This window comes from Neomonachus schauinslandi, chromosome 9 (assembly GCF_002201575.2).
Source record: "Neomonachus schauinslandi chromosome 9, ASM220157v2, whole genome shotgun sequence".
Classification (NCBI taxonomy): domain Eukaryota; kingdom Metazoa; phylum Chordata; class Mammalia; order Carnivora; family Phocidae; genus Neomonachus; species Neomonachus schauinslandi.
Window position 1 is genome coordinate 119102368 of NC_058411.1, and position 25754 is coordinate 119128121.

Below are 25754 nucleotides of genomic sequence, written 5' to 3' on the forward strand. Positions count from 1 at the left end.
TTACAATATGTCTTGGTGTGGATCTCGTTTCGTTGATCTTGTTGGGGTTCTCTGTCTGTCCTGGATCTGGTTATCTGTTTCCTTCCCCAGATTAGGGATGTTTTCAAGTACTTTTTCTTCAGATCAATTTTCTGCCCTCTTTTCTCTTTCTTTTTCTTCTGGAACTCCTATAATATGAATGTTATTATGTTTGATGGAGTCACTGAATTCCCTAAGTGTATTCTCCTTTTGCATAATTCTTTTTTCTGTCTTGTGTTCAGCTTCATTATTTTCCATTAATCTGTCTTTTAGGTCATTATTTCATTCTTCTGCTTCTTCCAACCTGCTGTTGTTAATTGCATCAAGCATGTTTCTAATCTTGTTTATTGCACTCTTCACCTCAGATTGGTTCTTTTTCATCTCTGTATTAAGGGTATCACTGAGGTCTTCCTCTCTCTTCTAAAGTCCAGTAAGTATCCTTATGATCATTGCTTTAAATACCTCATCAGGCATGTTAGTTATATCTGTTTTGCTTAGATCTCTAGCTATGACCTTGTCCTGTTCTTTCATTTGGATAAATCTTTCTGTTTTCTCATGTTGTCTCTGTCTCTGTGCCTGTTTCTCTGTGTTAGGAAAGTCTACTATGTCTTCTGTTCTTGAAGGTAATGGCTTTATGGAGAAGAGCTCCTGTAGTGTAGTGTCCCCTATTCCCCAAGGTCTGGCCCATCAGGGAGTGTTTCCAGTGTGGGCTTCATATTCCTTCTTTTGTGTCCTGGCCACTTTATCTTTCAGGCCAGTCATCTGTAGATGCTCTCTTTGCCTGTTGTAGGCAGTGTTTGGTCCCTGGCCTGAATGTGGCAAGTTTTAACTAGGTGTGCTCTGGTCTGCATATGAAATGAGACCTGTTGCCATTGCTGCCAGTTAACAAGGCACTGCAAAACTCCCAGGTCAGGAGATGCAGTGTTAGTAGAGTTTGGGGCTGGTCTACTGGGGGAAGGGACCCACCACACTGGAACTGAGGCAAGGAAACTTGGATAGGCACTTCCTATGGTGTGCAGGGATTGGGTCTTGGTGTAAGCAAGTTTGGTAGTGAGTGTGACCCTGTGCTTATGCTAATGGGCAGGAGAGGGAAATGGCACTTGGCAGTTCTTTTGTTCCTGGAAGGGTCTCTCGATGAATGCTGCATCTCTGGGAAGTGTTCTGAGATAAACAAATAACCTCCCCCACTGTGTCCCCCAGGCATTCTTCAGATTGCTGTTTCCATTCTGTAGATCTGTGGGCTATTTTTCCTGCCTTCACTCCAAGAAAAGCCCCAATGCTGGGCTCTATATGAGCCAAACTGACTGACCTTTAAAACGTCAAGCTTTAAGCCCTGCTGGTTGCAAGGACTAACAAAATTTGGTCCCTCTCTCTTTCCAAGCCAATTGCTATTGGGATTTGTCTTCCCCCTGTGGTCTCTCTTGGGTGCTAATCACCCTTCTCCATGACCATGGCTCTCTCCCCATTACAGCAGCTACAATCCATTCCTCTCCCAAGCTGTGTCTCCACATTTCCGTTCTTCAGTGCAGCCTCTTCTCTACCTTCAGTTGTGAGATTGTTCTGTTAGTTTTCTGGTCAATTTCTGGAACATTTAGGATGATTTAATAGTTATCTATCATGGGATATTCATGGGATGAGGCTAGCCTACAGTCCTATTCTGCCATCTTCTTCCTTAAGCTGGATTGTTTAGTTTTCTAAAAATATTGACCTTTGAGACACCTGGGTGGCTCAGTCAGCTAAGCATCTGCCTTTGGCTCAAGTCATGATCTCAGGGTCCTGGGATCAGGCCCCACGTTGAGCCCCACATTGGGCTTCCTGCTTGTTGGGGAGTCTGCTTCTCCCTCTCCCCCCTCCCCCACTCTCGCTATCTCTCTCTCTAATAAATAAATAAAATCTTTAAAAATAAATAAAAATGTTGACCTTTGAGAATTGCTTTATATGTCAGATATGATTCCTTTGTAAGATATACATTTTTCTCTCAGTCTGTAGTTTTCCTCTCTATCAGAGTCTTATGTGGACCAAAGGGCCTTAAATTTGAGGAAGTCCAATTTATCAAATTACCCTTTTGTATTGTGCTAAGTGAAATAAGTTAATCAGAGAAAGACAAATACCATATGATTTCACTTATATGTGGAGTTTGAGAAACAAAACATGAACATAGGGGAAGGGAAGGAAAAATAAAATAAGATAAAAACAAAGAGGGAGGCAAACCATAAGAGACTCTTAACTATAAGAAAGAAACTGGCAGAGAGCTGGGTGGGGGAATGAGGTAATTAGGTAATGGGCATTAAGGAGGGCACTTGATGTAATGAACGCTGGGTGTTATATGCAACTGATGAATCACTAAATTCTACCCCTGAAACTAATAATACACTATATATTAGCTAAAATGAATTTAAATAAAATTTTTTTAAAAATTATTCTTTTATGTATTGTGCTTTGGGGTCATATATAAGAACTTTTCACTTAGCCCCAGGTTTCAAAGATTTTTTCCTATGTTATTTTCTTAAGGTTTTATTGTTTTGAAATTTACACTAAATCTATTATCCTTTTTGAATTAATTTTGTATAAGGTGTGAAGTTTAGGTAAAAGTTCATTTTTTGTCTATTAATATCCAATTGTTACAGGACCACTTGTTATAAAGACTATCCTTCCTCCTTTGAATTGTCTTTTTATCTTTGTCAAAGGTGAGTTGGCTATACTTGTGCAGGACTATTTTGGGTTCTTTCTGTTCTAATAATTTATGTGTCTGGGGCACCTGAGTGGCTCAGTCATTAAGTGTCTGCTTTCAGCTCAGGTCATGATCTCGGGGTTCTGGGATTGAGTCCCTCATTGGGCTCCCTGCTCCGTGGGAAGCCTGCTTCTCCCTCTCCCACTCCCACTGCTTGTGTTCCCTCTCTCGCTGTGTCTCTCTCTGTCAAATAAATAAATAAATTCTTTAAAAAAAATAATCTATGTGTCTATTCCTTTGCCAATACCACACTCTCTTGATTAGTGTAGCTATATATTAGACCTTAATATTGGATAGAGCAATTTCTTCCACTTTATTCTTCCTTTTCAGAATAGTTTAGTTCCTTTACCTTTACATGTACATTTTAGAATAACTGTATCTATACAATCAGGTTTTGATAGGAATCACATTAAATCTATTTATCAATTTGGAAAGAAGAAATTTTTACTATATCAAATCTTCTAATCCATGAGCACAAAATATGTCTCCAATTATGTAGATCTTCTTTGATTTCTTTCATCAGTATTTTGTAATTTTCAACATACAAATCCTTTTGTCCCCACAAAATCCACAACACCTTTGTGATGAAAACATTCAATAAGCAAAGAATAGAAAGGAACTTCCTTAATATAATAGAGGCTATATAGGAAAAGCCTGTGACTAATATACTCAGTGGTAAAAAGCTAACAGTTTTTCTCCTAAAGTTAGGAACAAGACAAGAATGCCCATTTTCACCACTTGAATTCAATATGGTACTGGAAGTTCTAGTCAGAGAAATTAGAAGAGAATCACCTAAATAAATGATTTTAGAATAAAGTCATCTCCATTGGAAAGGCAGAAGTAAGACTATACAGAGATAACATGATATTACACATAGAAAAAAATCATCCCTCAAAAAAACCGTTAAAGCTAATTAAGAAATACAGCAAATTTTCAGAACATAAAAATCACAAAATATCAGTTGTATTCTTATATACTAGCAGTGATTATCTGAAAAGGAAATTAAGAAAATGATTCCAGGGATGCCTGGGTGGCTCAGTTGGTTAAGCGTCTGCTTTCGTTGGGCTCAGGTCCTGATCCCAGGGTTCTGGGATCGAGCCCCACATTGGGCTCCATGCTCAGCAGGAAGCCTGCTTCTCCCTCTCCCTCTGCCTGCCTGCCTGCCTACTTGTGATCTCTCTCTCTCTGTCAAATAAATAAAAACGTAAGAAAAAAAATGATTCCATTTTCAATAGCATCAAAAATAGTATAAACTAATGGATGAACTTAAGGTACAGGACTTATACACTGAAGAGTACAAACCATGTTGAAATTAATGTTCCCTCAGGGCGCCTGGGTGGCTCAGTCGTTAAGCATCTGCCTTCAGCTCAGGTCATGGTCCCAGGGTCCTGGGATTGAGCCCCGCATCAGGCTCCCTGCTCAGCGGGAAGCCTGCTTCTCCCTCTCCCACTCCCCATGCTTGTGTTCCCTCTCTCGCTGTCTCTGTCAAATAAATAAAAATTTAAAAAAAAAAGAAATTAATGTTCCTTCTCAGTTCATTAGTGTGGTGAAATCACTGGCCAATTCAAATATAGAAACATACTTGTACTTTTTTTTTTTATTTTATTTTATTATATACATTACATCATTAGTTTTTGATGTAGTTTCCATGATTCATTGTTTGCATATAACACCCAGTGCTCCATTCAATACGTGCCCTCTTTAATACCCATCACCAGGCTAATCCATCCCCCCACCCCCCCTCCCCTCTAGAACCCTCAGTTTGTTTCTCAGAGTCCATAGTCTCTCATGGTTAGTCTCCCCCTCTGATTTCCCACCTTCATTTTTCCCTTCCTACTCTCTTCCTCTTCTTTTTTTTTTTTTAACATATAATGTATGATTTGTTTCAGAGGTACAGGTCTGTGATTCAACAGTCTTACACAATTCACAGCGCTCACCATAAACACTTGTACTTTTTTTATTGCTAGTTTATAATGATGCATTATTAATTTATATATTTTATTTGAAAAATTTGCTACAAAGAAAAGTTGAAAGAATAGAAACAATAAACAACTTAATCTTTTTTCCACTTTTGATAAAACTTTCTCCATCTGTTTTTGACTGATTATCCTGCCAGATAAAGTAGACACATTCTTTGCCCTTTAAATACTTCAGCATGCACCTTCTAAAAATAAGGATATTCTTTTATATAATCGCAGTACCATTATCAAACCTAAGAAATACAGTCATTCCATAATAACATCGAATATCTAGTTCACATTCAAATATGCTTAATGTCCCCAAAGTACATACTGTGTTTTTCTTTTAAAAATCCAAGATTCAATAGAGATTCAGACACTCTATTTGATTGTAACATCTTTCTATTTTCTTTTAACCAAGAAAGATGTCTCTCTCTTTTTTTTTTTTTCAAACTTTTATTTGAGTTCTAGTTAGTTAACATACAGTGCAATATTGACTTCAGGAGTAGAATTCAGCAGTTCATCACCGACATACAACAAAGTGTTCATCATAACAAGGGCCCCCTAATACCCATCACCTATCTAGCCCATTTCCCATCCACCTCCCTCCATCAACCTTCAGTTTGTTCTCTAAGAGTCTCTCATTTGTTTCCCTTTCTTTTTCACCCCTCCCATATGTTCGTCTGTTTTGTTTCTTAAATTCCACATATGAGTGAAATCATATGGTATTATCTTTCTCTGTCTGACTTATTTCACTTAGCATAATACACTCTAGCTCCATCCACATTGTTGCAAATGGCAAGACTTCATTCTTTCTGATAGCTGAGGAATATTCCATTATATATATACCACATCTTCTTTATCTATTCATCAGTCAATGGAATTTGGGGTCTTTCCATAGTTTGGCTATTGTTGATAATGCTGCTATAAACATCAGGTGCATGTATGACTTTGAATCTGTATTTTTCTATCTTTTGGGTAAATACCTAGTAATACAATTGCTGGTTTATAGGGGCTTCTATTTTTAACTCTTTGAGGAATCTCCATGCTATTTCCAGAGTGGCTGCACCACATTACATTCCCACCAACAGCGCAAGAGGGTTCCCCTTTCTCTGCAGCCTCATCAACTCCTGTTGTTTCCTGTGTTGTTAATTTTAGCCATTCTGACAGGCATGATGTGGTTTCTCATTGTAGTTTTGATTTGTATTTTTCTAACAATGAGTGATGTTGAGTGTCTCTTCATGTGTCTCTTAGCCATATCAGTGTATTTGAAAAAGTGTCTATTGATGTTTTCTTCTTATTCCTTAACTGGATTACTTATTTTTTAGGTGTTGAGTTCGATAAATTCTTTATTCTGGATACTAACCCTTTATCAGATATGTCATGTGCAAATATCTTTTCCCATTCTGTAGGCTGCTTTTTAGTTTTATTGATTGTTTCTTTCACTGTGGAGAAGCTTGTTATCTGGTTAAAATCCCAATAGTTCATTTTGTGGTTTCCCTCATCTCTGGAGACATGTCTAGTAAGAGGTTTCCAAGGTCAAATAGGTTTCTGCCTGTGTTTTCCTCCAGGATTTTGATGGTTTTCTGTCTCACATTTAGGTCTTTCATCCATTTCAAATTTATTTTTGTGCATGGTGTAAGAAAATGGCCCAGTTTCATTCTTCTGCATGCTAAAGTCCCCTACTGTTATTGTATTTTTATCAAAGAGTCTCTATGTTTGTTATTAATTGATGTATATATTTGGCTGCTCCCATGTTGGGAGCATAAATATTTACAATTGTTAGATTTTCTTGTTGGATAGACCCCTTAAGTATGATACAGTGCCCTTCTTCATCTCTTATTACAGTCTGTGGTTTAAAATCTAGTTTGTCTCATATAAGTATGGCTACTCTGGCTTTCTTTTGATGTCCATTAACATGATAGATGGTTCTCCATCCCCTCAGTTTCAATGTACAGGTGTCTTTTGGTCTAAAATGAGTCTCTTGTAAGCAGCATCAGCATATAGATGGGTCTTGTTTTTTTTTTTTTAAACCTCTGATAACCTATGTCTTTTCATTGGAGCATTTAGTCCATTTACCTTCAGCATGATTATTGATAGATATGAATTTATTGCCGTTGTATTAACTGTAAAGTAGGTGTTTCTGGTGATGTTCTCTGTTCCTTTCTAATTTTTGCTGCTTTTGGTTCTCCTCCCCCCACCCTCAAAGAGTCCCCATTAATATTTCTTGCAGTGTTGGTTTAGAGGTCATAAACTCCTTTAGTTTTTGTTTGTCTGGAATCTCTTTATCTCTCCTTCTGTTCTGAATGACAGCCTTGCTGGATAAAGTATTCTTGGCTACATATTTTTCCCTCAGCACTTTGAATATGTCCTGCCACTGTCTTCTGGCCTGTCAAGTTTCTGTGGACAGATCTGCTGCAAACATGATCTGTCTTCCCTTGTAGTTTAAGGAGTCTTTCCTTTGCTGCATTCAGGATTCTTTCCTTGTCTGTGTATTTTGTGAATTTTACTATGATATGTCTTGGTGATGGCTGGCTTTTGTTGAATTTCATGGGAGTTCTCTGAGCTTCTTGGATTTTGATGTCTGTTTTCTTCCCCAGATTAGGGAAGTTTTCAGCTATAATTTGCTCAAAAAAACCATCTGCCTCTTTTATCTCTCTCTTCATCTTTTGGACTCTTATGATATGAATGTTATTTACACTTTAAGGAGTTGTTGAGGTCCCTAAGTCTACATTCATGATTCAAGACGTTTCTTTCCCTCTTCTTTCAGCTTCATTATTTTCCATAATTGTATTCTCAATATCACTGATTCATTCCTCTGATTCATCTAGCCTCATTGTCATGCCATCCATTCATGTTTGCATCTTGGTTATAGAATTTTAAATTTCAGCCTGACTAGATTTTATTTCTTTTATCTCTGCAGTAAGGGATTCTCTAGTGTCTTCTATGCTTTTCTCAAGCTCAGCTAGTATTCTCATAACTGTTGTTTTAAGTTCTAGTTCAGACATCTTACTTAAGTCTGTATCCATTAAGTCCCTGGCCATTACTCCCTGCTCTTTCTTTTGTGTTGAATTCCTTCATTGTCATTTTGTCCAGGAAAAAAAGAAGAAGAAATCTAGATCTTAGGTGTGTTTTTGTCTGTTTATTAAAAGAAGCTAGATCCAATAAATTTTAAAAAAAGGAAAAAAGAAAATATAAAATTAAATAATAATAATAATACAAATAAAGATAAAAAGTAAGCTGGATTCTATTTCCCCCAGAACTGAAGCTTTGCCTCACTCTGTGATCAGGAGACTTGGTGTTTGCAAGGGGTTTGTGCTGGTCTTCTGGGAGAGTGCTTGTTGCACTGAATCTCAGGCTGACTTAACCTTGGTGGAGATTCACCTGCAGGGCCCAGTGGGGCAGCCTTGCTGTAAGCAGCTCTGGCTTCCATTAGGTGGTGGTGGTCTGCTCCCTGAAGCCAATCTGCACTGATGGGGGTATGAAATGGTGTCACCTTGCTCTCTTGACCAGGAGTGGGGAGCTCATGCCGCCAATTCTCAGGAAGCCCTCACAGAAGAGCAAACGGTCTCCTCTCTGTGTCCTTGGCTTCTGTCAGATCCTTGACTTCAGACTGCCTGCATCTGAGCTGTCCACCTGCCAGGTGGTGCAGCACTTCTGTGTTTTATCCCTGGTGCTCAGCTGGGCTTGAAAACTCCAAATTTTAAGGATCCCGGTGGCATGACCCTGCTGATCCTCTGGGGGAGGGTCTCGTTGTGCTGTGGTTATTTATCATTTTGTCCCAGAAATCAGCTGAGTGACCACACAAAGGTTTGGAGTTTATGGTACAGCACAACAGAAAACCAGCACCAGGACTCACTGCCCTCAGCCAACATCCCCATTCCTATGTTAGTGAATTGGGCAATTCAATGGCACCTGCCAGGTCTTTTGTCCCAGGAGAGGTCATGCCCCCTCTCCCAAATGCACTCCAAGCAGGGGGACCTGTTTTGTTTTGTTTATATTTTAGTTTGGAAAATCTGTTGGCATATCTTCAAAATCACCAATTCTTTCTTCAGCTGTATCTAGTCTATTGATCCCAGTGGCATTCTTCATTTCTGTCATGGCACTTTTGATTTCTAACAAAACAGAATTTCCATTATTCTGCTTATGTTACTCATCTGTTATTTCATATTTCTACCTTTCTCTTAACATATTTATCATAGTTATTTTAAATTCCTTATCTGATAATTCCAATATCTATGTCATAGTCTTGTTTTGATGCTTGCTTTGACTTTTCAAACTATTCTTTCTTACTGCTAATATGTCTTGTAATTTTTTACTGAAATCCAGACATGAGGCATTAGGAGATAGTAACTGAAGTACATAAGCATTAAGTGTGAGGTTTTATGTTAATCTTCCTAGGAGCTGGGCAGTGTTTGATGTTTTCTGTAACTATAGGGGTTTCAAATTCCTTGTGTTTTTATTCCTTTGTCTTTGGTCCTCTCTAAAAACCACTTAGAGTCTGTGTCCAAAGCTTTTTCACTGTAATCCACTAATAAACTGGAGCCCTGACAATGTGGTAAGGTGTGGGGGAGGAAAAGCACTTTATAATGTTATGATTAAATCTCTGTATTTTACCCTGATGCCAAGTGATGTTGAGCACTTTTTCATGTGTCTGTTGGCCATTTGTATGTCTTCTTTGCAGAAATGTCTGTTCATTCTTTTTGCCCATTTCTTGATTGGGTTATTTGTTCTTTGGGGGTTGAGTTTGATAAGTTCTTTATAGATTTTGGATACTAGCCTTTTATCTAATATATCATTTGCAAATATCTTCTCTCATTCTGTTGGTTCAAAACCACAAGATACCACCTCACACCAGTCAGAATGACTAAAATTAACAAATCAGGAAAAGACAGATGTTGGTGAGGATGCAGAGAAAGGGGAACACTCCTACAGTCTTGGTGGGAATGCAAGCTGGTGCAGCCACTCTGGAAAACAGTATGGGGGTTCCTCAAAAAGTTGACAATAGAGCTACACTAGGACCCAGCAATTGCACTAGTGGGTATTTACTCTGAATATGTAAATGTAGTGTTCCAAAAGGGCACCTACACCCCAACATTTATAGCAGCAATGTCCACAATACCCAAACTAGGGAAAGAGCTGAGATGTCCATCAACAGATGAATGGGTAAAGAAGATGTTATACAGTGGAATACTACTCAACCATCAAAAAAATGAAATCTTGCCATTTGCCATGACGTGGATGGAACTAGAGGGTATTATGCTAAGTGAAATAAGTCAATCAGAGAAAGACAATTATCATGTGATCTCACTATATACAGAATTTAAGAAACAAGGCAGAGGATCATAGGAGAAGAGAGGAAAAAATAAACAAGGTGAAACCAGAGAGGGAGACAAACCATAATAGACTCTTAATCTTAGGAAACAAACTGAAGGTTGTAAGAGGGGAGGTGGGTGGGGGATGGGGTAGCTAGGTGATGGATATTGGGGAGGGTATGTGTTGTGATGAGCACTGGGTGTTGTATAAGATGAATCACAGATCTGTACCCCTAAAATACATATAATACATAATACATTATATGTTACATTTAAAAAAAAGAAATTTAAAAAAATCTCTGTTTTAATAGGTCTGTGTCCCAGGCTTATGACTTTTACAATTGTTTCTTTCCTTTTCTCCTCTTTTCGGTGAAACAGGAAAGCTGAATCTGGTTATTTGTCTTTTCCCCCTAGATAGGATTAAAGCTCTGGTAATGACTTTTCCCGGAAAGAATAGGCATTTATTGTGAAGAATATTCTGGGCATATTTCAAAATAGTTATTTTTCCTTCTTTCTGCTAGAGACATGAGGGGATTTTCCCTGGCTCTTCACAGTGAGAAGCTGGCAGGGTTCCTGGAGGTAAAACCCATCAAGTGTGGGGTCTGCCAAGCTGCAGCCCAGGAACTTCTTAACTCTCCCATGAGTCATACTCAGTCTTCAGCAAGTTATCAAAACTACCACTTAAGTGTTCCTATTAGTTTGTGGCTCCAGCAGCATCTGTTTACAGATATGCTAATCTCAGGTATGATTCCCTATATTCATCTATCTCTCTAAATTTGAGGGTGGTGTTTTGCCCTGTGACCTTAATTCTCTACTAAGTCTAGGATTACTCACTGATTTTCAGTTTTGTCCATTTTTTTCTTGTTTAAGGTGGGAGTGAGGACTTCCAAATCAATTATTTTGATTCTCCTTGAGACTTCCATTTTGACCTATGGTACATTATTTACTTTTCAAGTGTTTGGAGATTACCCCTTTATCTGTTACTGATTTTTAGTTTGTTTCCATTGTGGTCAGAAAATATACACTGTATGGTTTTAAATCTTACAAATTTATTGGGTTGTTTTATCACACAGAGTATGGTCTTTCTTGTGTATGTTTTGGAAGCACTTGGAAAGAATGTATATTTTGCTATTAATTGATGAAATGTTCTATAAATATTGACTAGATGCTGATGATTTATTTACTTTGTATATATCTTTCCTGATTTTCTGCCTGGTTGTTCTATCAGTTGTTGAAAAGGTGATGTTGACATCTCCAAATGTAAATGCGGGTTTGTCTACCTCAGCTTTCAGTTCTATCACTTGTACGTTCATACATTTTGCTTCTCGGTGTTTGGTGCATTTTTTAGGATTGCTATGTCTTCTTGGGGTTTTACCCTTTAATCATTATGGAATATCCTTCTTTTTGATAATTTTCTTTGCTATAAAATATATCTAATATTAATATAGTCACTCATGCTTTCTTTTTTAAATGTTTGCAATGTATATGGTTTTCCATCTGTTACTTTCAATTGCCTATATCATAATGTTTGAAGTGATTATAAAGGAGTGGATCAATTTACTTGATGATAAACCTGGATGCAGGAAGTCCCAGGATTCTACCTGCGGACCTGGTTCTGTAGTTGTGCAAAACACTTTAATCAACAAATTTATCAACTGTGCAGAACCCACATGTTGGGCACACCTCTCTCCTCATTGTCTTAAATGGCTGCTACTGATTCAAGCATCACAGACAGCATCCAAAGCAGAAAACAAGGGGCAGTGTGGAAATAATTCTCTCTATATGCACAATTCTTATCAGGTACAGAAAATTCCCAAAGTGCTCATCATAGTGCTCCTTATGTCTCATTGACCAGAATTGCGTCACATGCACACTCCAAGCCAGTCACTACCAGAGGGGATGCAGCTTTTCTAAGACTTCCAAGATTGCCATTCTAGCAAACACCAATCATTGCCATCCAGAGAAACAGGGCAGATGCTGCCAGAACAAAACTGGAATTTTGTTGGCAAGGAAGAAATGCGAAACATGGCAGTTAGAAAAATGCTCATTGGAAAACTGAGATGATCAGTTTTTTGTAGAATGGGAAGACTAGCATCTGAGAAAAATTACCTGAGGGCACTCATGAGTGTTCCAGATTAAAATCTATTCCATGAGTACATATTTCTGCAGGCATCTGAGGAAAAAAGGTGGATCTAATGAGGAAAAATTAATGTTCTAAGTGAAAAAAATGAAAAAGGAAAGAACAGAGCCAAAGTTGTAAAGAAATGGTAAAGAGTAATCATCAGAGGAGACAGTAAAGAAGGCAGAAAACTAGTATAATGTATTGATATGGAGGCTTCAAGAGGAGGATTTCAAGGTTCCTGGGTGGCTCAGTTGGTCAAGCATCTGCCTTCAGCTCAGGTCATGATCTGAAGATCCTGGGATCAAGTCCCGAGTCGGGCTCCCTGCTCCGCAGGGAGTCTGCTTCTCCCTCTGCCTCTCCCCCAACTTGTTTTTTCTCTCTCTCTCTCAAATAAATAAATAAAATCTTAAAAAAAAAAGAAGATTTCAAGGTACAGGCAATAAATGGTGTCAAGTGTTACAACAAAAGTCTTAGTCTTCATATCAGGAAGTCACTATCAAACTTGAAGAGTAAAGCTCAGCAGGGTGCCTGGGTGGCTCAGTTAGTTAAGCATCCAACTTTTGATTTTGGCTCAGGTCATTATCTCAGGGTCATAAGATTGAGCTCTCTGTTGGACTCTGCACTCAGCGAGGAGTGTGCATGAGATTCTCTTTCTCCCTCTCCCTAAGCCCTTCCCCCCACCCATGAGCACAGTGCTCAATCTCTCTCTCTCTCTATCTAAAATAAATAAATCTTTTTTTTTTTTTTAAAGAGCTTGGGGGGGCAGATTACAGAGGATGGAAGAGGACATGAGTGTTTATGACAGAATACAGTAAATGTAGTCCAGTTATCAGAATTTTAAACAGTAGTGAATGAATGCGGAGAAAAAGAGGCTGACTTGAGAAATGACAAGATCAAATTTATATTATTTTCAGGGAAAGAAAGGAGGACACTCAGGTGAAAGCAAAGGAAATGCAGTAGAGAGGAAGAGAATAATGTTCTACCATAGAGAAGGAATGACTTGGTTAATCAGAATAACCTTTATGCTAAGCCAGGTAAAAAAAGATGAAAGAGGGAAACCAGCAATAAATATCTGGAAGAGCAAGGCAGAAATGACACAACAACATTCTGAAAAGATAGACTTTGTTTTCTCAGTAAGGTAGGAGAGAATATTATAGGTCACCAAGGGGATTAGGTGATTTGGAAGTCAAGGAAGAAAAAGAAGGAGCAAGTGTGAAGAGTTCAGGAACCAATAAGACATGCCAGAAGGGAAGACAGGAAACAGTGTAATTTATAATCCACAAATTGCAGAGCTTTGTAGATTCCTATAGTTAGGCTAGTAATAAGCTGGTAATTAATTTATAAGATAAAAAATCAAAGAACAGTGGTAGACTGACATTTTTTGTTCTTATCTAAATCAAATTCATTCTTGAAAATTTTTTTAATGATTTTATTTATTTATTTTAGAGCAGGCATGAGAGAGAGAGCAAGTGGGAAGGGAGCAGAAGAAGAGGGAGAAAGAGAATATCAAGCGGACTCCACACTGAGCATGGAGCCCAAATAAGGGCTTGATCCTAGGACCCTGAGATCATGACCTGAGCTGAAATCAAGATTCAGACTGAGCCACCCAGGTGCCACATTCTTAAAAATATTTTTGACAGGACTTTTCAGAAAGTAGAAGCAGTATTTTAAATGTAAAAAATTATATTGCATTCCTAACCCCATCCCAAAACCAACGGATTTCCCCAAATATTACTAAAACACCTTTTAACACATACATAGCAACTCATCATGTATTTATACATATAGTGTGGCATTTAAATGACCACGCAGTAAATAATTTACTATTTATGGACTCACTAATGAAAATGTTTGTGAACACTGTACACTAATTCTGTTTGTATAAAATATAGGTTACATTTACTTTGTACACACACACTTAATGTAAGTGAATAATGAAATAATATATTAAATATATGCAATGAATACAATAACATCTGGAAGATTAAAAGAAACAAACAAGGCAATTTTTTAAGGTGGGTTATTTCCTGATTTCCTAATCCATTCCTAAAATAGCTAATATTCAACATTCTCCCATTTTATTTTATTTATTTATTTTTAAGATTTTATTTATTTATTTTAGAGAGAGAGAGGGCACAGAAGGAGAGTGAGAGGGAGAAGCAGACTCCCAGCTGAGAGGAGAGCCTGATGCGGGGCTCAATCCCAGGACCCTGAGATCATGATCTGAGCATAGGCAGACACTTAACTGACTGAGCCACCCAGGCACCCCAACATTCTCCCATTTTAAATAACTGTAAAAGCTGGAAGAAATATATAGAACATTTGGACATTTGATGGCATCGGCCAATGCAAAGCTACAATCTTTGAAAGAAGGGAAACACACAACTGAACTTATAGTCACTGGTTGTATCCAAAATGCATTTTCAAATGGAGGCACAGAAAAATAGAACTCAAGCAGATATTAGCAGTCTCAGTGGGTGGAAAAAGCAGAAATCAAAACTTTGAGTTTGTAAGGCAGCTGGGATGCTAGAGAAGATATTGAAGAGGAAGGAACCTCTGAGAAAGAATACCCAAAGATCTGAGTCAAGATACATTTGGGTCCTTGTTCTAATCTGAAGTTGCCCTGGTGCAGAGTGACACTCTGGGAGAACTGGTGGAGAACAGTTATTGGGAAAAAAGAATGCAAGACATAGATTTCAAAAATGCTACAATGATGGAGAGATACAGTAATTCCAACTCAGTCAGAGTCGAGGTACTTTGGTGCAAACACTGTGCATTAAGTGGGGATTCCAGAATGACCGTGCTTAATTGTGTTCCAGGAATAATGGCTACATTCCAGGACAAAAACAATACTGAAATATATCAACCTAACCAAACCTAAAACTAAGCCTTAACTCAATCAACATATCAAGAAATAACCAGTCAATGAAGAGACACATTCATATGAGGTCTTAACAGAAAAAAAAACCATTCATACTGGAATTGACAGACAAGGATGTCAAAATGACTATGATAGATGAGGTTTGTTTGTTTTTTTAAGTAGAAGGTTCCAGTTCAAAATGGTGATGTAGGAAGATCCTAACCTACTTCCTCCCACAGATGCATCAAATTTACAACTAAATATGGAACAATTTCCTCTGAAAAGAAACTAAAAACTGGTGGAGCAATCCCTTCACATCAGGCAAATGGCAGGGAAACATCAAAGTAGTTAAAAAAAGACTGAGATATAATCTTGCCATAAAGGGGGCTTGCCAAAAAGCTCATCCCCTGTGTGATGACCCACATAAAGCACCCCAAGTATTAAGACTAACATCTAAGAGACAAGTCTCTAAAACATATGTCTTTGAATATCAATGGAACTCACACCCATGAGAACTGTGGGGTGGTGGTGAACTGAGAGATGACTCTTAAAAGGCCCATGTGCAAGGGTGCTTGGGTTGCTCAGTCAGTTAAATGTCTGACTCTTGATCTCAGCTCAGGTCTGAATCTCCGGATCATGAGTTCAAGCCCCACATTGGACTCCACACTGGGCAGGGAACCTACATAAAAATAAATAAAATAATAAAATAAATAAAACAAAATAAATAAAATAAAATAAAATGCTCATGTGCAGCACAGAGCAGAAACAGCCCTTTGAAAAGTGCCCAGACGTGGGCGCCTGGGTGGCTCAGTTGGTTAAGCGACTGCCTTCGGCTCAGGTCATGATCCTGGAGTTCCTGGATCGAGTCCTGCATCGGGCTCCCTGCTCAGCGGGGGGTCTGCTTCTCCCTCTGACCCTCCCCCCTCTCATGTGCTCTCTCTCTCTAAGAAATAAATAAAATCTTAAAAAAAAAAAAAGTGCCCAGACTTTGTGTAAGAGAGACTTTTTGCTAATTTTAAGACATTGGTTTGAGGGGCAGGTGCTTACTGGGATACTCTCCAGGGATGGAGACTGGTGGGTGCCATCTTCCTGCTCTCCCTCTGCCTTACTAAGTGCCACTGGTACCATCTTTTCCCCTCTTTTTTCCTGTTTTTGTAGGGTGCCATCTTTGCACTCCCCCCTTGCCTCACTCCAGCCAGTGAGTACCATCTTTATGCTCTTACTGGGCCATGCTTCAGAACACCAATATCTCCTGGAGGGGAACTTCTACAGATGTCTGATACCCCAGTATTTATATCCTGTTACCCAATTTTTGTGGATGCCACCCTAGGGACATCTCTTGATCACCTGGCTCTGAAAGTCAGGGAAGCTTGTGTTCCTAGGTCCCACAGCACTGTAATAATCAGAGATGGCTTTTGGCAGACTACTGCTCCTGGAGCACTGCACAATTAGCAGAATGAAATACACCCTCAGGGGGCACCTGGGTGGCTCAGTCATTAAGCGTCTGCCTTCGGCTCAGATAATGATCCCAGGGTCCTGGGATCGAGCCCCGCATCGGGCTCCCTGCTCAGTGGGGAGCCTGCTTCTCCCTCTCCCACTCCCCCTGCTTGTGTTCCCTCTCTCACTGTGTCTCTCTCCGTCAAATAAATAAAATCTTTAAAAAAAGAAATACACCCTCAGTCTTTCTGAGAAAGAAGCCCAGTTGCATGTCCAGGGACTTTGGCGTGAGGGACAGGCTTCTGGTCTGACATACTTATAGGTGCCTATGGAGGGAATTTTGGGGAATGGAGGCCAATAGATACAATCTTTATACTCTCCCTCTGCCTCATTCTGCCTTGTCAGTGTCTTTGAGAAAGGACCTTATACACTTTTCTGGTGCCCAGATTTTTGTGTATACTGCTAGGAAACGTCCCTACATTGCCTGGCTCTGGTGGCCAGTGGGGCTATGTTCACAGGTCCCACAGGACTGTAATTAACTGAGAAAGAATTCTTAAACAGCTACAACCTCCAGGGAACAGCAAGAGGCAACAGATCCAGGAACTCAATCTTTCTGGAGAGAGGCCTATTAGCTAATCATCATAGCTATATCCTGAGGAGCAAGCTTCTAATTAAACATCCGTCTAAGGGCTGACTGTAAACCTTTCCTGAAACCTTGGAGGGCAGGCACAATCTTTGCACTCTTTTTGCTGCACTCCGAAGTATCACTATCTCTCAGAAGGGAGCCCTTAAACATGTCTGGTGCCCCAGTTTTTATGTCTGGTGCTCCAGTTTTTGTGGCTGCCACCCAGGGTTTGCCCTTGGATTGCCTGACTCTGGTGGTCAGGGGGAATTGTCTTCCTGGGTTCTATGGGACTGTAACAATTAGAGAGACAGTTCTTGGCAAGCTACCATCCTTAGGGCACTACACAGACAGCATCCCAAACTTTCTGTGAAAGAGGCCTACTTGCTTTTCCTGGAGCTTTGACCCTAGGGGCAGGTTTCAGATTTGGCACATATCTAGGGGATCTGAGGTATCTCAGAGAATGTAGGTCAGGGGGGTGCCATTTTTGTGCTCTCTTTCTGCTTCACTAAAGCGCCCTGGTATCTCCAAGAGTGAAGCTTATACAACTCATCTGGAGCCTTGCTTTCTGTGACTGCCACCCAGGCAGGGAATACTTTCAGAAAGCCTGGGTCTGGTGGCCAGTGGGGCCTATGTTTGTGGTCCACAGGACTATATATATTTTTATTCTTAAAAATCTGTTGTCTGAGAGTCTGGCTTCTGATCAGCCTGAATCTAGGTGCTGACTGAGATCCTCCCCTTTTGGATACTGACTGGTCTTGACACATTCTCAACTACTGAGAGAGATTAAAAATAAAGTAGGCTGCTTGGACAATTATAAAGATTTGAGAGACAACCAAGAGCAAGGACAGGGTTAAATGATAAGTTTCATTTCCTACACAAGGCCAACCCTTAAAGACTGGGAGAAGTGGCTATGTCATCTAATGTGTAGAAATCAGCACAGAGTCAAGCAAAATGAAGAAGCAGGAAAGAACAAGATAAAGCCTCAGGAAAAAAAAACCTTAATGAAACAGAGATAAGTAATTTATATGTAAAGTGTTCGAAGTAATATCCATAAAGATGCTGACCAAACTCAAGAGAATGGGTAAACACAGTGAGAACTTCAACAAAGTGAAAATACAAGAAAGTACCAAATAGAAGTCACAGAGTTGAAGAATACAATCACTGAATTAAAAAATTAGAGGGGTTCAACAGCAGACTAGACAAAGCAGAAAAAAAGATCAGTGAACTTAAAAACCAGGACAGTGGAACCAACCCAATCAGAACAACAAAAAGAAAAAAGGGAACTCCCATAAGACTATCAGTAAATATTTAAGCATAAACTTTACAGGTCATAAAGGAGTGGGATGATATATTCAAAGTGCTAAAAGGAAAAAAACTAACCAACAATAGTATACCTGGCGAAGTTATCATTCAGAATTGAAGGGTATATAAAGAGTTTTCTGGGCAAGCAAAAGTTAGAGGTTAATTATGGCTAACTGGTTTTTAAATATGTTAAGGGTACTTCTTTAACCTGAAAAGAAAGGGCAGGAATTAGTGACCAAAAAAACATGAAAATATAAACCTGGTAAAGGTAAGTGTATAGTAAAGGTAGTAGATTAATCACTTATAAATCTAGTACGAAGGTTAGTAGACAAAAGTAGTAAAAGAACTGTAACTATAATAATTAGTTAAGGGATACACAAAATAAAAAGATGTAAAATATTACATTAAAAATATAAAATGTGGAGCAGTAAGAGTAAAAAAGCAGAGCTTTCTAATGTGTTCAAACTTAAATTGTTATCAAATTAAATAGGCTGTTATAAATAGAAGTTGTTATATGTAGGGTTTATGATAGCCAGAAAGCAAAAAGCTACAGGAGGTACACAAAAGATAATGAAAAAGTAATTTAAGTACGCCATTAAAGAAAGCCATCAAAACGCGAAAAGAGAGAACAAGAGAAAAAGAAAGAAACAGAGAAACTACAAAACAGCCAGAAAACAAACAAAAAATGGCAGTAAATGAATATCAGTAATTACTTAAATTTATTTATTTTTTAAAAGATTTTATTTATTTATTTGACAGAGAGCGAGAGAGAGAGAGAGAGAGAGAGTACAACCAGGGGAAGTGGCCGGCAGAGGGAGAGGGAGAAGCAGGCTCTCTGAGGAGCAGAGAGCCCGATGTGGGGCTCAATCCCAGGACTCCAGGATCATGACCTGAGCTGAAGACAGACCCCTAACTGACTGAGCCACCCAGGCAACCCAATAATTACTTAAATTTGAATGAACTAAATTATCTAATCAAAAGACTTAGAGTGACTGAATGGATAAAAGCAAGACCAATATATATTCTGAAGACATTACTTCAGATCTGAAGACACACCCAGATTGAAAGTGATGGGATAAAAATAGATATTCCATGCAAATGGCAATCAATAGAAAGCTGGAATAACTATACATATATCAGATAAAATAGACTTTTAAACAACTATTGTAATAAGAGAAAAAGAAAAGCATTACATAATGACAAAAGTATCAATCTGACAAGAAAATATAACATTAATAAATATTTATTCACCCAACATAGAAGAACCTAAACTTGAAGCAAATATTAACAGATGAAAAGGGAGAAATAAACAAAAATACAATAATAGTAGGAGACTTTAATACCCCTCTTATATCAATGGAATGATTATCCAGATGGAAAACCAATAAGGAAACATCAGCCTGAAATGACACAGACCAGATGGACTTAACAGATACATACAAAACATTTCACCCAAAAGCAACAGAATACACATTCTTCTTAAGCACATGGAACATCCTCCAGGATAGATCATACATTAGGTCACAAATTAATCTTAACAAATTTAAGATTAAAATCATATCAACATCTATAACCAAAATGGTATGAAACTAGAAATCTGTTATAAGAAGAAAACTGGAAAATTCATGAATATGTGGGGATTAAACACTGAACAACTAATGGGTCAATGAAGAAAAGAGAAACAAAAGGATACCTTGAGACAAATGAAAATGGAAACTCAACATATTAAAATTTATGGGATGCAGCAAAACCAGTTCTAAGAGGGAAGACCCCAGTGAGGCGTGTGGGGTTGGGTAAAATGTGTGAAGAGAGTCAAAAGGTTCCAACTTCTAGTTATAACATAAATAAGTCATGGGGATGTAAGGTATAGCATGGTGGTTATATTTAATAATACTGTAAAATCTAAGTAAATCTTAAATGTTCTCATCAAAAGAAATAAAAATTTTTATTTATGCATAGTAATGGATGTTAAGTTGGCTTATTGTCATGATCACTTTGCAATATAAACAAATATTGAATCACTATATTGTACTCCTGAAACTAATATAATATTGTATGTCAATAATACCTCAATAAAAATAGAAGAAAGGGTAGGAAATTGGTGAAAAGATATGTTACAAAAGAGAATTAGAATCTTCAAAAAATTAAATGGACATTCTAGGATGTCAAAATACTATCTGAAATTAAGAAGTCATCAAATACCCTTAACAGTATAGCACACATGGCAGAAGACAGCTTTAGTAAATACAAAGGTATATTAATAAAAATACCCAAACTCCGAAGAAAAAAAGATAAAAACAAACAACAACGCAAACAGAATGGAACATGTAGGGCACATTCACAAAGTCTAAAATAGGATTAACCAGGAAAGAGGAAATGAGTAAAACAGAAGTAAAATTAGAAGAAACATTGACTGAGAATTTTCCAAATGTGATGAAATACAACTCACAAATTTAAGAATCACAAAGGATCCCAAGCAAGATTAATACAAAACACACATCCACAACAATTTGCACACAGGCAGAGTATAGTAAAAAATGCAGAAAAACAAAGAGAACATCTTAAAACATCGTAAGGAAAAAAAGAGGCATTATTGACAAAAACAATAAACAATGGAAGTAAAAGACATTAGAAATCATCTTTAAAGTGTTATAAGGAAAAAAAAAACTATCAACCTAGAATTTCAAACCCAGAGTAAATATTCTTCAAAAATAGAGATTCAACGGAGGGGTAGACGAACCATGAGAGACATGGACTCTGAAAAACAAACTGAGGGTTCTAGAGGGGAGGGGGGTGGGAGGATGGGTTAGCCTGGTGGTGGGTATTGAGGAGGGCACATTCTGCATGGAGCACTGGGTGTTATGCACAAACAATGAATCATGGAACACTACATCTAAAACTAATGAGGTAATGCATGGGGATTAACATAAGAATAAAAAAAATAAAAATAAAATTAAAAAAAAATAGAGATTCAAAAGAGATGTCACTTATAATCAAAAGCTATGAGAATTCATCTCCAGCAGACCCATGCTTTAAGAAATACTAAAAGAAATTCTTGCTGAAGGAAAGTGATCTCAGGTGAAAATGTAGAAGTTTAAGAAATGAAGAGCACCAGAAAGGATAAATATATGTATAAAAAACTTTTTCAAAAGCAATAATAAGTATGTTTTGTGAAGTTTTTAATTTATGTTCAACTAAAATACATGAGAACAGAAAAAAAAGGAAAGGATCGTGAGTGGTGTTAAATTATTTTATATTTGTTATCAATGATAATGTTAAAATACTAATTTACAGTAGACTATAAAATGTTAAAAACACATGTTGTAGGGTGCCTGGGTGGCTCAGTTGGTTAAGCGACTGCCTTCGGCTCAGGTCATGATCCTGGAGTCCCTGGATCGAGTCCCGCATCGGGCTTCCTGCTCAGCAGGGAGTCTGCTTCTCCCTCTGACCCTCCCCTCTCTCATGTGCTCTCTCTCATTCTCTCTCTCTCAAATAAATAAATAAAATCTTTAAAAAAAAATTTAAAAAAATGCATGTTGTAGTTTTCAGTGTAACCACAAAAAGCCTGATACTGAAATTTATAACAAAATGCTAATAGATGAGATAAAACTGAATGTTTTAAAAATAATTAATATAAAGGAAGATAGGAAAGGAAGAAAAAGAAAATAAGTGTCAAGACAAATAAACACATAGCAAAATGATGAACTTACACATAACATATCAGTAATAATATTATGTTACATATGAATGGACTTAACATACCAATTAAAATACAAAGTGAGTTAGAATTTTTTTTTGCAAAAAAACACAAATTATATGCTGCTTATAATAAACATATACAAATTTATGGATAGGATGAAAGTAAAAGGATAACAAGATGTATGAGTCAAAAGAAATCTGGCATAGTGAAATTAATGTTAATCAAAGTAAACTTTAAGATAAGATATATAGAGAGATAAATGGTGATATTTCATAATGGTAAATGGGTCAATTCAACAGGAAGTCATAACAATCATAATGCACTTAATGCAAATAATGCAATCATATGCACTTAATATCATAGTTTTGAAATATGAAGCAAAAGTTGACAAACTGAAGAGAGAGATAGAGGAAGAGGATGTAATAGGAGGATTCTAAGCTCACCTTGTGCCACAGACACAGAGAGGACAGCCACATCAGTGCAAGGAACTCTAAAAATGACCCAAAGACTGGCAGAACAGACTTTCCACAGTTACTCATACAGAGGAGTCCACATCAAAAAGCTTAGGAGGGGTAAACATGTGGTTGGGAACAAACCTGCCCAGCAAATGAGAGGGATACCGCAAGTTTAGAGAAGTGACAGAATCAGACCCTGTACTAGGCACCACATGTACAGTGGACAAGCACTGGGACATTGAGTCTCCATAATAATTTGGCTTTGAAATCAAGTTGGGCTTAACTTTGCAAATTTTTTACTATCAGCATGGGTTTAACTATGGGTAATTTAAAAATCAGCCGACTTAGCTCCAAGAGAGCCAGAGGATGATAGGAAACTGAGTTGCTGTCCTTAAAGAGCCAGCATAACAAACAACCCTGCAGAGATTTAGCATAAAAGCAGCAGTTTGAAAAACACCTGGGGTATACAAGAAGATTTATTTACTAATCTCTAATGCATGAACCTACATTGACGTATTATTATCACCCGTAGTCTATAATTTATAATAGAGTGCATTCTTGGTATTGTACATTTTATGGTTTTGGACAAATATATAATGACATGTGTGTACCATTATAGTTTCATACAGAGTAGTTCCATTGACCTAAAAATCCTCTGTGCTCTGCTTATTCATCCTCCTTCCTCCCCAACCCCTGACAGCCATTGATCTTTTTATCTCCATAGTTTTGCCTTTTCTAGAATGTCATGGAGGTGGAATCATATAATATGTAGCCAGTTTAGATTGGCCTCTTTCACTAGTAATATGCATTTAAGTTTCCCCCATGTCCTTTCATGGCTTCATAGCTCATTTCTTCTTAGTGCCAAATATTACTCATTGTCTAGATGTACCATGTGTGTTATATGTACCAGAGTTTATTTAGCCATTCATTCACTGAAAGTTATCTTGGTTACTTCCAAATTTTGGCAAATTATGAATAATGATTCTTAAACATTTATGTGTGCATTTCTGTGTGGACATAAGCTTTTCACTCCTTTGGGTAAACAGCAAAGAGCACAATTCATGGATCACATGGTGAGAGTATGTTTAATTTTGTAAAAAATTGTCAAACTGTCTTCCAAAGTGATTGTTCCACTTTGCATTCCCATGTATTAATATTTTTAACATATAAAGAATTCTCAGATATATTGTTTCATCCAATCATCAGAATAAAGTCATTTGGTGAGTACTATTAGCCCAAATGTGTAGCCAGAAAACAGAGGCTCTGAGAGTCAGGGAGATTTGCTCAGAGCTGCACCAAAAGGGTGAGGCAGGCACTCTGAAAAGTGAGTCAGGTGGCTTATGATAAATACATAGCTTATGCTAATGTAAGACTCCTTACAAATATCCTAGCTTGACCAAACTCTTAAGGACAGGAGTGCAACAGAATCTGAAATGCAATAAACTTTACTGTTAACTAAAATGGTAGTGTTTTGTTTTTTTATTTAATTAATTAGAATTAATATCTTGAAAAGGAATGAGATCTTGCCATTTGCAACGACGTGGATGGAACTGGAGGGTATTATGTTGAGTGAAATAAGTCAAACAGAGAAAGACATGTATCATATGATCTCACTGATATGAGGAATTCTTAATTGTAGGAAACAAACTGAGGGTTGCTGGAGTGGGGGGTGGGGTGGGAGGGATGGGGTGACTGGGTGATGGACACTGGGGAGGGTATGTGCTCTGGTGAGCGCTGTGAATTGTGCAAGACTGTTGAATCTCAGATCTGTACCTCTGAAACAAATAATGCAATATATGTTAAGAAAAAAAGAAGAAGAAGAAGAAGGTAGCGGGAGGGGAAGAATGAAGCGGGGGAAATCGGAGGGGTAGACGAACCATGAGAGACGATGGACTCTGAAAAACAAACAGGGTTCTAGAGGGGAGGGGGGTGGGAGGATGGGTTAGCCTGGTGGTGGGTATTGAGGAGGGCACATTCTGCATGGAGCACTGGGTGTTATGCACAAACAATGAATCATGGAACACTTCATCTAAAACTAATGATGTAATGTATGGGGATTAACGTAAGAATAAAAAAATAAATAGAAAAAAAAAGAATTAATATCTTGCCAAGGTTCACCAAATGAAATGCTTATCTTCCACAATTGGATTATTTTGGCAAATTGAAAATATTTTTTCCCCTCAACCATTCTGTGTCCTGACACCAGAAGCCATCCAGGGGAAGCTACAGGTCATCCACTGCCTACAGGCTGTATTCTTACATCCTTATACCACCCCACATGCTATTTAAAAGCCCCTCTCTTTTCAAGATGTTTGGCTTCTTAGGGACAGCAAATACAGTATTCAATTCTTTACAGGACCTGCTTATCAGGATCACTATCGTTTTCTGAGTTCTGCACAAAGTGGGTTGGCCAGACTACAGTTTTAACTTCCCCTTAACCTCTTGTGGTACCTAAAAGGACTAGTCTCAGAAATGCATATCTGAACAACCCTTGCAGGACAAAAAGTGCTCAAAGCCACTATTTCCCCAGTACCCAGAGCAAACATCCTTGCCCTCTTCCTACTTGGCTTATGGAACCTCAATTTCCTTTCACAGACTTCTGTTCAGTAAGGGTGGGGCCTCTCTGAGCCCCTGAGACTCATCTAAACAAAGCCTTGTATGCTAGATGTTGGTGGTACACCCATGTTCTTGGAACAGCTTCATGGCCACACTCTGCAGCTTTCATATAAATGTCTTAGGTATTTCTCTGGTAGCAGGAGTATGTTGTTGCTCCCTCCCTCTCACTTCCCTGTCTCTGGCCTTGTTCTTGGGAATGCATCTGTGCCAATAGATCCTAGTCTCAGTTTCTATCCTTCTATATATCTTACTGTCTTTCCAGCCACTGAATATTTGTTTAGTTTAAGACATGAGTATGTCTGAGGGGGAGTAGGTGGCAGGCTGATGTAGAAGAAAATTACATACATACATGAAATTAGACAATATCTTGCCAACAACAAAATAAAAGATTACAGGTGGATCAAGAAAGGTCTAGTGTGCCACATTGGTGGGTCTCTACAAAAAAGCTGCCTCTTCACGCTGATACAAATTATCAGGACTTCTCTGGACTCAATAACTATATGATATAAAACCCAAATATATTACCCAAAGTGGAATTTTACCTGTCAGATTACTGGTTTCCAGACTTTCACAAAACAGCACATTAAAAGGGAGAGATCTTTTATTTTGCCAATA